Below are 11,789 nucleotides of genomic sequence, written 5' to 3'. Positions count from 1 at the left end.
AAGTCTGACTTGCCTGTACTCTTGAAACAGGATTGCCTTTTGCTCTGGTGGTACAATGTCCGTTGTAACAAACCTCTAAATGGCTCTTTGGCCCCATCCCAACCAGAAGAGATTTTTAAAATGCAATCTTTAATGCGTATAACATTATTATTTTTAAAACTTTAAATTTTGCTTCCATGGCCTAATTTGAGTAACATTACTTTGATATTTACCTTTTTCTTTAATCTAAGACAATGACGAGGTATGATTGAATATCATGAAATTATAAATGTTTCCTGGGTGAGGATTTGCAAGAGTGGCCCAGCCTGCCTCCACCTCAGAGAGAATGAAAAACCAGGGTTTTTCCTGTCATCAGTGACTTAGAAAATCAAGAGAAAATTGAAGCCAGAATTTTGGCAGACAGAGTCTAGACAGGTCTCATGCATCAATAGAAAGATGAGATAAATATTAGAGAAATATTATTCATCCTAAAACAAGATCCAGTTGCAGCTGTTGGAAGTAGTGATTTTATTCAGAGGCTTGTGGAAGAGTTGTGTGGTGAAGATATGATTCATTTCACTAGGAATCCCAAGTGCCAGTTATTTTATTACCTTCTGCAGGGAGTTACTTCCAGAGGTAGTAAATTTTTCCTTTAAGCTTCCTTTGTTGGCTATAATCCCTCTGATTTCTTTCTTTGATTAAATCATACCAATTTTCTGGCTGTTTTTTCCTTTGTTCTATTTAGCCACTCTCAATCTTTTAATGTTGATGAGCAAAGAACAAATAAATGCCTGAAAAATATACCTTGGCTGCAAAGCCAGCTGCAGTAAATCTGCTGTGACAGAAATACCAAGTTGTACTCTGAAGGATATTTTTTACATTTAGCCACCCTAGAAGACAGCTCTGAAAACTCTAATCTCCTAAGAATCCCAGATTAGATACAGTAATATGATAGGAGAGAGAGAGAAAGCATCCAGGAATGGATTTTCTTCTGTATTTTGGACCTTTGGTAAGCCATCTGTCTGGCAGCTACTGTGCTTTAAATGTGCCAGCAGTATTTCTGCAATTACAGCCTCTGGCTGTAAGTTCTCATGTTCTATCTGGTGTTGTTATCTATTAATAAGAGAGCCTGTGTCCATTATTCTGATTGTTTCTCTTTCAGCTATGCAATGTTTCTTTCATGCTGCTTCTTTTCTTACTTAAACCAAATTTCTGTTCATTTTTAGCAGGAACAAGGAAAAAGATAGTTAATCTCACAGAACTAAAGAGACAGCTAATTAGTTAACTATAATTTTTTAAAAAAAATCTGTATTTGGTATTGAATGTGGAAGAAAACTATCGTACACAACAAGGGCTTCCCTGGTTATGTATCACCAGTCGGTGATGCATATTCTCTGTGAATAAAGTGTCTATCAGGACACAGATGACAAAATCCTGAATTTTGCATTTTGAATGAATTTGTAGAAACTTTGACATTTATTTTGGCAGAAAGCAGTTACTTAGAGTCAAGTTTTAAATCAATAGATGTTCTCAAGAACTGTTTTCAAGCAATTAAAGGCATTTTGAGTGAATTGTTTGCATTTCAGTTATGTTCTAGAATAAATGATTTTTTGAATGACTCATTGACTAGATAGAGTATTTTTAAGACTTGTATTTGTAGAAATTTTTGATGGACATTGCAACAAGGTAGGGAATGGGAATCTTCAATGAAAACTCAGTATGGTTTTCATATCTGGCTCAAAAAAAAAAGATTTTATATTCCCAAATTGCAATTTCTCTAATAATCTGGGAACCTAGAATCTGACTGAAGAGCTGAACATTGAGCTAAGCAAAAAGTTGTTCTATAGCTGTAGTTATGTCTGTTCTCTGGACTGTGTTTTCTGTCCCCTGTGATTTCACCCTTCACAGCTGCTGTTGGTTTGCTGCAAGGAATGTGCCTTGGCATGGAGTTTGCTCTTTAGAAGACCAGAAGAAACTCAATGATGTAGAAGAACAATATGACGGTTTTGATACAGTGCTTTGTAACTAGATGTTGGTTCAATTTTCAGTTCAATTCAAGCAGTACTCTACCCTCCACAAACCTTGTAGAAACGCATGAGCTAAAGACTCTGTTAAATGAGAGCTCACTTTACTGACAGTTGGATGAAGTACCGGAGTTCAAGTTGGATCTGTACTGGTGTAACTGATAACTCTTTAGGATTTGACATCTTGTTATAGTTGACCTACCCCATGAAAAATTATGGTGGTGGGAAGGGGACTGAATGATTTCCTTTTGTGAACTACTCATTTTCTCATAGGTGGAAGAATTAGGGTGAGAATGAGGATTAAATAAATGAAATCTAGCTCAGTCTTTCAGTGAGAGAATATTTGGCTTGTCTTTAACCCTTTCTGCAATATAAGGTGCATGATCTTTATTTTGCTCCAGGTATACCTGTTGGGGTGTGTGAGATGCTCAGGTGCAATGACAGTGATTACCTGAGCACATTTAAATAATATGATAAAATTAATTTCTGCTTTAGCTCTGCATTTAAAAGGAGGCAATTTCATGCTGTCCAAATCACTTTGAGTTGAAGAGTGGTGGTGAAATGCTGTTGCTCATTCATTTTCCTACAAGGAAGAATGGACTCATCACGTATTTACAGGTAAAGCTGTTGCCTGTGAAATATCACTGACCACATAAACACAGCTCTGTGGTAATTCCAATAGCTTTCTTCCTACTTAGTGGTCCTTGATATCCCAAGATACCTGGATAATTGCCTGGGCAGAGGAGCAGAGCTTGCCTGTTGTTATTACATTAAACGTCAAAGAGTAATTTTCTGACTGACTCTGATTCTGACACATCATTATTAAATTTGCTGAATATCTACGCCATCATCTCTGGCATCTCACAATGGAGCTGTATTTGTTCACTTCACATATGTTACTCCTCTATCTCACATGTGCCAAGTCAAATACCTGTTAGGAATAGTTCTCCAAAAATAGTGAAAAATGGCTTTTTAAGGTGCTTAATGGCTAGCCTAGGAACACAAATAGTCAAGTTTTCAGCTTACCAGTCTCAAGTACTGGGCAAAAAATTTAACCTTGCAGGGACAGATTTCCAGCTTTAAAATGTGTATCTGTGTTCCATCCCCTTCATTTTATCTGGCCTAAGTTTTACTTCTTATATATGCATCAGTTTTACAGTCTTTGATGCCTGAGGAGGTCTCCAAGCACCACTCCAATGCAAGTGATGATCCCTGCTTTCTAAAGCCTGTTTTCTTTAGGTCGAAGGGTTGGCAGACAGCATTTAGCGCAAGTCAGAAAGGATCAGAGAGGAAGGCAATGGTGGATTTAAGTCAGAAGTTTGTAGCAGGTGTCACTGGTATGGCAACCCTTCACCCCTTTACCTTCCCTTTTCCAGGACTTGTTACGGTAACCAAGCCATGACCTTCTACAATGCTGCTCACCAGGGTGAGCATGAAGTCAGGATAGTGAGTTGAAAGAGTTAACTCTCACAGCAGAGACAGATGAGCTCATTATCACTGGAGACAGAAAAATGTCTGGGTGAAATATAAAGCTCTTACCTTCTTCTCATGGAAAAACAGCTTTGCTATCAATTCTGTTTGAGAGAGTATGTGAATTGAAATAAAGCTGATGTCCTGGACCTGTACTAAATTCCTAAATGAAGAGGAAAAAAGCTATTTTATGTTATGTACAGCATACATGACATCTTTGCTGTCACTTTGCTTTGCCATCTGTGCTTTGCTGTCACTGCTGGTTGTGAAGCTGTTGAGGAAAAGCAATGTTCCTTGACAACATTGTATTGTAGAATTAAAGGATTATGTGAGCTCAGAAAAGTTTACCTTAAGAATTCTACAAAGGAATCTATTGAGGAAAGTAAAGCCTGAAAATATTACAGCCTAAATGCCAGGAAATTCCTTAAATGCAAGGAAGCCTCAGAGTTCCCTGGTTCTACCCTCTGCTGCATGAACAGTCTGAATTGCTTTAATAGACACTGTACCACTGCATGTCTGTGACTTTGTGGATTTGAATAAGGTTGTAAATAATAGCTTCAGAATTGTTATCTATAATCTATAGATTATAATGCTCTGGAAGCTGTATACACAGAAATCTAAATGCATATAAGCAATGAGAGTCAATTTAGGCCTATGCATTTGCCAAGGTTTCTAGTGAGAGGCTGAGCTGGAGGTAGTTTAAGATATCGATAGTAATTTCCATTTTCGTTCTGTTACATTCTACTTGTTGGGCCATTTTGACTGCACCTCTATAACACAAAGGGTTTTGATTTCAGCTTTTCACTGGAAAAAATGCAGGGTTTTTTTCCTGATAAAAATTTCAAGGCAGAACTTTCAAGAAGCCTCTGAGGTTTTTACTCTATGCCTTAATTGCCTCATCTGTAACACAAAGGTCATAGTAATACTTGGTGACTGCTTTGAAGACTATGAGTGAAAAGATATTTAAATTCTGATTGATAGCAGTGTTTGGGAAATAATGCTCTCATTCAACACTTTCACAACGAATTTCCTTTCATTGTTGGTTTAAATCTTATTGACAACAATCTTAATTGATCTTAATTTAAGTCTCTCCCTTGGTTATGAGATGGAAGAAAAGCCTAAGGATTATAAATGTTAGGTTTCTATCTTTATTTGCATCTGAAATTGTAATGAAGTAAAGGATTCAGAGATGCTTATTTGTCATGTTTGATAAAACAACATGAGAATTTGTTTCTCCTTCCAAGACCGTCTACCGCTTTTGTTATGTATATTAAACCAAATGCCCTCAAAACAAACAGTTTTCCAGACTAATGTCTGAGATTAAATAATTCCCAATGGCGTCCCTTCACTAATGAGAATAAAAGGTGGTGCCCCAGAGACAACCCAGTGGAAGCAGGCAGCCTCCACAATAGATGTATTCAAACAAATTTGCTTTGTAGTGCAGTGAGTGAGAAACCACCCACCCAGCCACTCAGATAAGGGCAGGCAGCATTTTAGAAGTGCTTTTACTAGAAGTGCAGACCCTTGTGTATTTGTGCCCTTGTTTTCCTCTGCGTCAGTCGAAAAAATTTTGAGAAGAGATTAAATGGATCGTGATTTCCATACGTTTGATTGTGTGAAGTCCTTTGGGTCCCCTCCAGGGATAAAGAGGTGGAGTACACACAAAATAAAAGTAGGTAATGTAAGGGCATTCTGGCCTGAAGCAGTATGAAGCCATCCTTGGTGGGGAGAGCTACCTGCAGAGGGATTCTCATCCTTGATGACTCCTCCCTGCAGAGGGATTCTCATCTGCTCAGCAATTGCACGCAGCTTTTTCAGACTGACTTTAAAAACTTGAAAGAGCAAGAAGATTAACAGAGCACAAGAAAACTTATTTGTTAAAGCTGCATATTTAAATGATGATAGAACCTTTACAATAACAATCAAAGCAAAGTTTGCAGGGAAAAAAAATGAGGTAATTGATTTATGATTCAGTTTAATGATGGAATTGCTGCTCTGTGCAGTTTCTAAAAGGAGACCATCATTACTGCTGAACAAGCATTGACTGATTTTAAGGCAAGTTGCTGGAAACAAAATTTGTTCTAAATTAGTGAGTAGTTTGCAATGTCTTTAAATACTGTTTAAGGTAAAGAATATATATTCAGCCTGTTTATCACTGTGGCACCGTAGTACTTCAGATGCAGATTTGTGAAGTTTACTTCAGTAGTCCCAAATTTACCTTTTATAATATGGATTGTATATTCCTCATCCAAGCTGTGCTACTGCACATCCCACTATGCTGTTCTGTTTCCATGATGGGTCTGAAAGGAATTTGGAAAAACTCTAATTTGAGAAGTGTGTGTGTGGAAAATATACAAAGGATATTCCTGCATCTCCAGTGTTTCAGTTATTTTTCAGTGAATATTTATGCAAACTGTAAAGGTTTTTTGCAAATTAAGGAGTAGAAGTAGTGAGTGAGATTTTGCATCTCTTGTCATGATTAGAAAATATAATTGAGCAATGTGCTGTAAATGCAGTGAAAGGTGGGAATGCAAATGAAGTTCTTTAATTAAACAGTGTGCTATTTGATTCAAAATTTGATTTAGGAAAGCACTTCAGTGTAGGCTTTGGTCCTGTTGATTTTGAATGTTATCTTCTGTACTTTTAAGATTTTTGTGTTGATGTGCACTTTACGATGTTGAGGACAAAAGGACCGAGACCATGACCAGACTGCATTTTGAACAGTATTGGCTGTTTCTACAGTTAATAAAAAAAGTCTATTTTTGATTTTCGAATAGAAGAATTTAAAAAAGCACTTATTTCTATAGGCTGAAATAGACTCTGCCACCAGAGGGAAGTATTTCAGCCTAATTATCAGTTTTGGGATGGTTGTGCTCCTCCGAGGGTTTTGGCACAAGGTTTGTGCAGGCTTTGCCCCCTCTGAAATGCCCTTTCCCGGGGTGCCCCGGCCCAGCAGCCGCAGTCAGTGCCTGGGCACGGGCACCCAGCGCGGACGTGAAGGAAGAAGATCACAGAGTATTCGGAATCACAGAATAGATGTCACTTTGGAAACCTTTTTAGCAGGTACCCCAGGAAATTCAGAGCGGGCTGTGAAGATAATGGTGCTTTCAAGATCAGAAGGGAATGGTGAATCCCGGAGTGCCCGGGGCTGCCCCGTGGCAGGGAGCGCTTCCCTCCGTCAGGCACGGGTCAGAGCATCCAGGCCGTTTGCCACAAACTGATGCTCTTAGAACTGAGCCCCAGGGCTGATGCAGCCACTTCACTAACAGGGATCTACTTCCAAGGTGATTTTAGCATTAGTAACATGAATATGTTCCTTGTATCGGGTCTTGGATCCTACATCATATCTGAGGCTATAAAGGTAAAAATACTGCCTGTGTGTGGCTTTATTTGAGATAAATGTCTTCCAGAAAACAAAGCCTGCAGAAGGATTAATCAAGATAATAAGCTGTGTTTACATCAAAGAAAGCTGAAAATCAATTCTGTTTGCATTCAGTTTTGTTAATGGAAATATACATTATATTATTAGTCAAATGGCACAATTAATTACAGAGATGATTTTCTCTCTGGGGCTGCTTTATGACTATTACACTGCTTACAATTAATCCTAATGGAAAGATGAGATTGAAAATTCATGGTCACTTGTAAGTTTTTACAACCCGATTATTGCTTCCAAGTGCCCAATGCTGTGGCACTTGTTTCAGAATACGAGCTTTGTGAATGTTGGAGGAGCACAGTCCAAAGCCATTGTTTTCCTGTGGCTTTAACCAGGGCATGCTCTGCCAAGGTATTCCAGCCTTCCTGGTTAAGGTGCTTGTTGCTGCATCCTGTTTGCTCCTGAGGGAACAGGGAGCACTGCGCTGTGCGAGGTTAGACCACTGAAGGCTTGGCTGCAGGGCTGTATCTGATGAATCTGTGCCAGGTGCCTAATATCTTAGAAACGCTGTGTGGCTGCTACCTAAGCCACCATGGCTATTGCCACCCAAGTAACTGATTTATGTAGATTTAATGTATTAGGGATCTGACTGTAAAATGGAATTGAAGACCACTAAAATACTGCTAAAGACAAGCTGCTAACCTCACTTTAACTGATCTTGAAGTGCAAGCAAGCGGCTAATGGCAGAGAAGGAGTGGAGAAGAAATGGAAGGCTAATGCCATATTCCTTTCATCCTGACGTTAAATAGCCCTTGATGTGTCCTTCCAGTTTATTGAAATTGTGGTCACTTTTGCAGTTATGAAGGCTGGCATTTCTGGAATAACATAATTTAGCTGTGACACTGATGTGCTGCTAGCAAAAGTCTTGCAGTAAGCAAAGTGCTTACGATAATGTCTATCTCCTCTTTCCCAGATGAGGTGGGAGGATTTTTATGAATCTTTCAATATTTTGATCTAATTTCAATAGTGAATATATTATTTATTCCTTTAATGGGAAATGTAATGAGTTGGGATGGTTATTTTACTAGGACATCTGCCAGGGAATGGCTGTAGCTTAATGTGAGTGAGCAGTAATGGCTGCAGATTATTGGGGAGGGTGTTAACAAATGTTCTACTTAGTAGAGATTTCCTTAACTAGTACCATGAGATTTAGTGGTGATTAGTCAGACCTCAGAAGCTAAATGAGTCAGCCAGAGAAGCGAGATTGTAAACTCATATGTACTATTATACTAAATAATCAGCAAATCTTCCCATGCATTATTCACTCTGGTATTTTATTATCTGAAATCTTGTCTAGGTTTCCCTTACCAATTTTTAAATATCCTTTTAAATTCCTTGGTCCCAAAAGCTTCAGTCAGGTGAGTACTTAAATGGTTGAAGGGATTAGGGCCAGGGCACATTATCTATTGCCATTATTTTAATAATTTTTATAATTTTTTCAAGTATTTCTATGTGAACATTTCAATTTTGATGTATTTTATGAAATATTTTCAGTCAGTGCAGTTGTCATGCAGATTGAGGCTGTCTGGTGGAGTCTACCCCAAGTTTGTGTTGGTCTGTGTCACCACATTTCCCTGCCACAGAAATGAGGGGAAGAATCTGTGTCTGGGCAGTGGGAAGAAGGGAGAAGAACTTGTGGTTTTAGGAGGCAGTCAGTGCTGGAAAATGTTTGTCAGTCCTGTATTAGAGCTAAATCTTGAGAGGTTTTGGGTGTCTCATTTGCTACACAGATTGAATAGAGAATTTTTAATTAGTAGAGTTTCGGCTTGTGAGCATAAAGATATATGAAGCAAAGCTGAAGTCTTTTAAGATACATCATATGTGCAGAACTGTGGTGGTGTCTTTTGAATGTGAAAGTAACAGGAAGCTTGAAAAGCATGGATCAAAAATGTATTGAAATATCCTGCTGGATGTATCTTGTTGTCGCGGGTTCGGTTTGTAACCAGGCAGAAACACCAATTTAGTGTAGTGGTTTGGTCCAAAATACTCATTACTGTTTATCTGCTGTGAGATAAGAATTAGGAGAAATGCAAAACAGGCACCAAACTTGAAAGAATATAAAGAAGTTTATTAACAGACCTAAAAGAAGAAAAAAAATTATACCACCTTCAGAACTCTCCTCCTCCCCCCACCTTCCTCCCTTCTCCCACTGACAATGTGAAAAGACAACCCTTAAGATGTTCAGTCTGTTTACCACTTCCATAATAACCTTGTTCAGTCCATTTAGAGAGAGAAGTCTCTTCTTGCTCATGCTATGAAAACATTATCACAACGAGACAGCCGCCCACTTCCAAATATTGTTCAGTCCATTTAGGAAGAGGAGTCTCTCTGCCTGCGTGTGAGTCCTTTCCCCCGACTTGCAGCTTTTCCCGCAACTGCTTTCGAGGGTCCACTCTTGAAGTTTTTTGGGGTACAATTTTAAGGTTGAGCTGTTCAGAAACAAAAACAGAGGCCCTTCTCCTTCCCTGGGAGCAAAGGGTCTTCATCATCTTCATCTTTAGGACTATCTCTGGGAGCATCTCTAGGAACTGAGGTTTTCTCCTTTCCCATTTGGAGCAAAAGTCCTCATCTGGTTCATCTCTACGGACTGAGGTTTTCTCCTTTCCCCTTTGGAGCAAAAGTCCTCATCTGGTTCATCTCTCCCTGTCCAAACTTCTCATGAAATTACAGCTGCGTCAGCATCTGCCTATCTCAGCGCAGGTGCTTTTGCTCACGAGTTGAACACTCCACCCCCCAGATCTTCATGAAATTACAACAGGATACTCTGATATATCATAGCTTCACAACAGAATTTCAGCTTTAAGCATCTTCTCTCTCTCTTCCCTCAGGTTTTCAGCTCTTCACAGCAATAAAAGGGTTACTCTCACCTCGGCCTTGCAGCTTTGCAGCTGGAATGTTGAATTTTTCTTATCGCAGTGGAGAGGGGGGAGAGCCGAGCCGCTCCGGCTGCCCACGGCAAGGCAGTGGGGGGGGTTCCATGGCTGGAACAGGTCCATGGCTCCAGGATGGCCGTGGCCCGGCCCGGCCTGGCCCAGGCAGGGCCTGGCCGGGCCCGCTGGCCCCCACACGGGGCCTGCAGCCACTTGTCCCAGCGCCGGAAACGAGAGAGAGCTTGGAGGGGGAGTTTGCCTATTCTTAAATGTGGATCACAGAGGTGATCACAACTTTAAGTGGCTTAGAGAATTGTCCATATTCAAACTGGCCAGCTGATAGGTTCTATCAGTTCCCAGAGGAAACTGTAAGCACCCCTTAGCAAGGACGTCCCTTCCGGGACTATGCTTGCTAACCTATGACACTTGTCTTGATTGATCTTGAAACTGTAACTCTTACAAAGGGCATAAAAGTTGATCAAATGAGTAACTCTTACAAAGGGCATAAAAGTTGATCAAATGAAATTACCATTTCATTTATCCCTAGTGGGGCTATTTTACATGACTGTGAGTAATTTCCTGCATTGTGACAGTCTATGATTATGGCATGAGTAAAGGTGTGATGTCTGTCATATTTTCTTTTCACAATGCTGTACTTCATAATAATTCCAATATGTATAAAAAGATGTGTGAGGAGTGGACAATTTGGTACAGCTGGTAGGCCTGCACGACTGGCATCTCTCACACCCAGAGCCACACACGCCTAAGGATGAAGAAAAAGTGGAGGCTTTCAGTTCTTGTTTTGGTTCCCTCCATCTTTAGGAATGTGGATAGGATTGGGCTGCCAGGTCCCGTGAGTCAGAGGATCTTGAGTGCAAGACTTTCTACTTGTGGACATTAAAATTGTAAGGGACCAGCTCAATATTCACAAGTCCATGGAGTCTGATGGAGCTCATCCCTGAGCACTGCAGGACCCCTCTTCACCATCTAGCAAAGGCCTTGGGAGTTTGTGGAGGTTCCTGCTGGCTGGAAGGTGGCCAATGATATTCTAATTTACAAGAAGAATGTGAGGAAAGACCTAGGAAACCACAGACCTATTAGCCTAACCTCAGTTCCTGGAAAAATTACAGAGGAGGTTATACTGGGTGCTGTCAAAAGGCATTTAAAGAACAGTGAAATCATCAGGCACTGGCACTGTTTCCTCTTGGGGTGTCAATGCTGGGCCTGAATGTGAGATTCATCTCATGCTGGGATAGACACAAGGGATGATATGGGGCAGCAGTTGAATGAAAGGGGTATTTAAAAGGGTCCTTGCCTGTAAGGTAGGCTTGGATTTTAATCTTTCTTTTGGGTTGCTATTTGGGTTGAACTTTGGGAACTGTAATTTTGGGCTGGCTTTATCAATGGCTTAGAAGTTTTGAAATCATAGGGACTGACCAAATTCAAGTGCTGAGGGTGAGTCCTCCTTGGCTGGGTAATGACTGTCATTTGTGTTGTACCTGTGGCAGCTTGGGCACTGCAGCCTTCGGCCCCACACATGGGTGTGATTCACAGCTCTCCACAGCTCTGGTGTTTCCTGCAGTGAGGATATCAGACAAAGCCTTAGGGTTTTGTTACCTGACAGTGTTTCCTCCATTCTGGCAGAGAACAAGCTTGGCAACTCTTGGCTGTCTTAAGATATGAAATGAGGCTTAGTTTTTTCTTTCATTTTGTCTGTCTCTTGCCTTCAGTAAGACAGAAGAGGGAAAGAGGCCTCTCTTAAAATGATGGATGTAGCTGTGCCTCTTATTCATGATGTTATTACTTTCCTTATGATCTTAAATAGGATGATACCATACAAAAAAGCCAAAGATTAGAAGAATCATTAGCTTTCATTTGTAATTATAGTGCACTAGCTAGGTCTCACACATTGTGAGAGCTATAATTTGTAATAATGGTGTACCTATTAAGGAAGGAATGGGTCATAACTGAGGGTATCTTTTCTAAAAATTACTTACCTACAAATACATG

At 40.1% G+C, this 11,789-nt stretch overlaps 1 long non-coding RNA gene across 1 annotated transcript in view; it reads left to right on the top strand.

The window, feature by feature from the left end:
- Positions 1–4,948: 4,948 nt before the first annotated feature.
- LOC121667793 overlaps positions 4,949–11,789 on the top strand; it is a 211,476-nt gene continuing 204,635 nt past the window's right edge. Inside the window, exon 1 of the long non-coding RNA XR_006017154.1 lies at positions 4,949–5,145. This is a non-coding gene — a long non-coding RNA (uncharacterized LOC121667793). The remainder of the gene's footprint in view (positions 5,146–11,789) is intronic.

The sequence above is a fragment of the Corvus kubaryi genome, unplaced genomic scaffold (genome assembly GCF_017639235.1).
Source record: "Corvus kubaryi isolate FWS band 111438036 unplaced genomic scaffold, C.kubaryi_AGA036_p1.0 37382, whole genome shotgun sequence".
Classification (NCBI taxonomy): domain Eukaryota; kingdom Metazoa; phylum Chordata; class Aves; order Passeriformes; family Corvidae; genus Corvus; species Corvus kubaryi.
The sequence above is the reverse complement of the archived record's forward strand: the minus strand, read 5'-3'. Positions and strand labels throughout refer to the sequence as shown.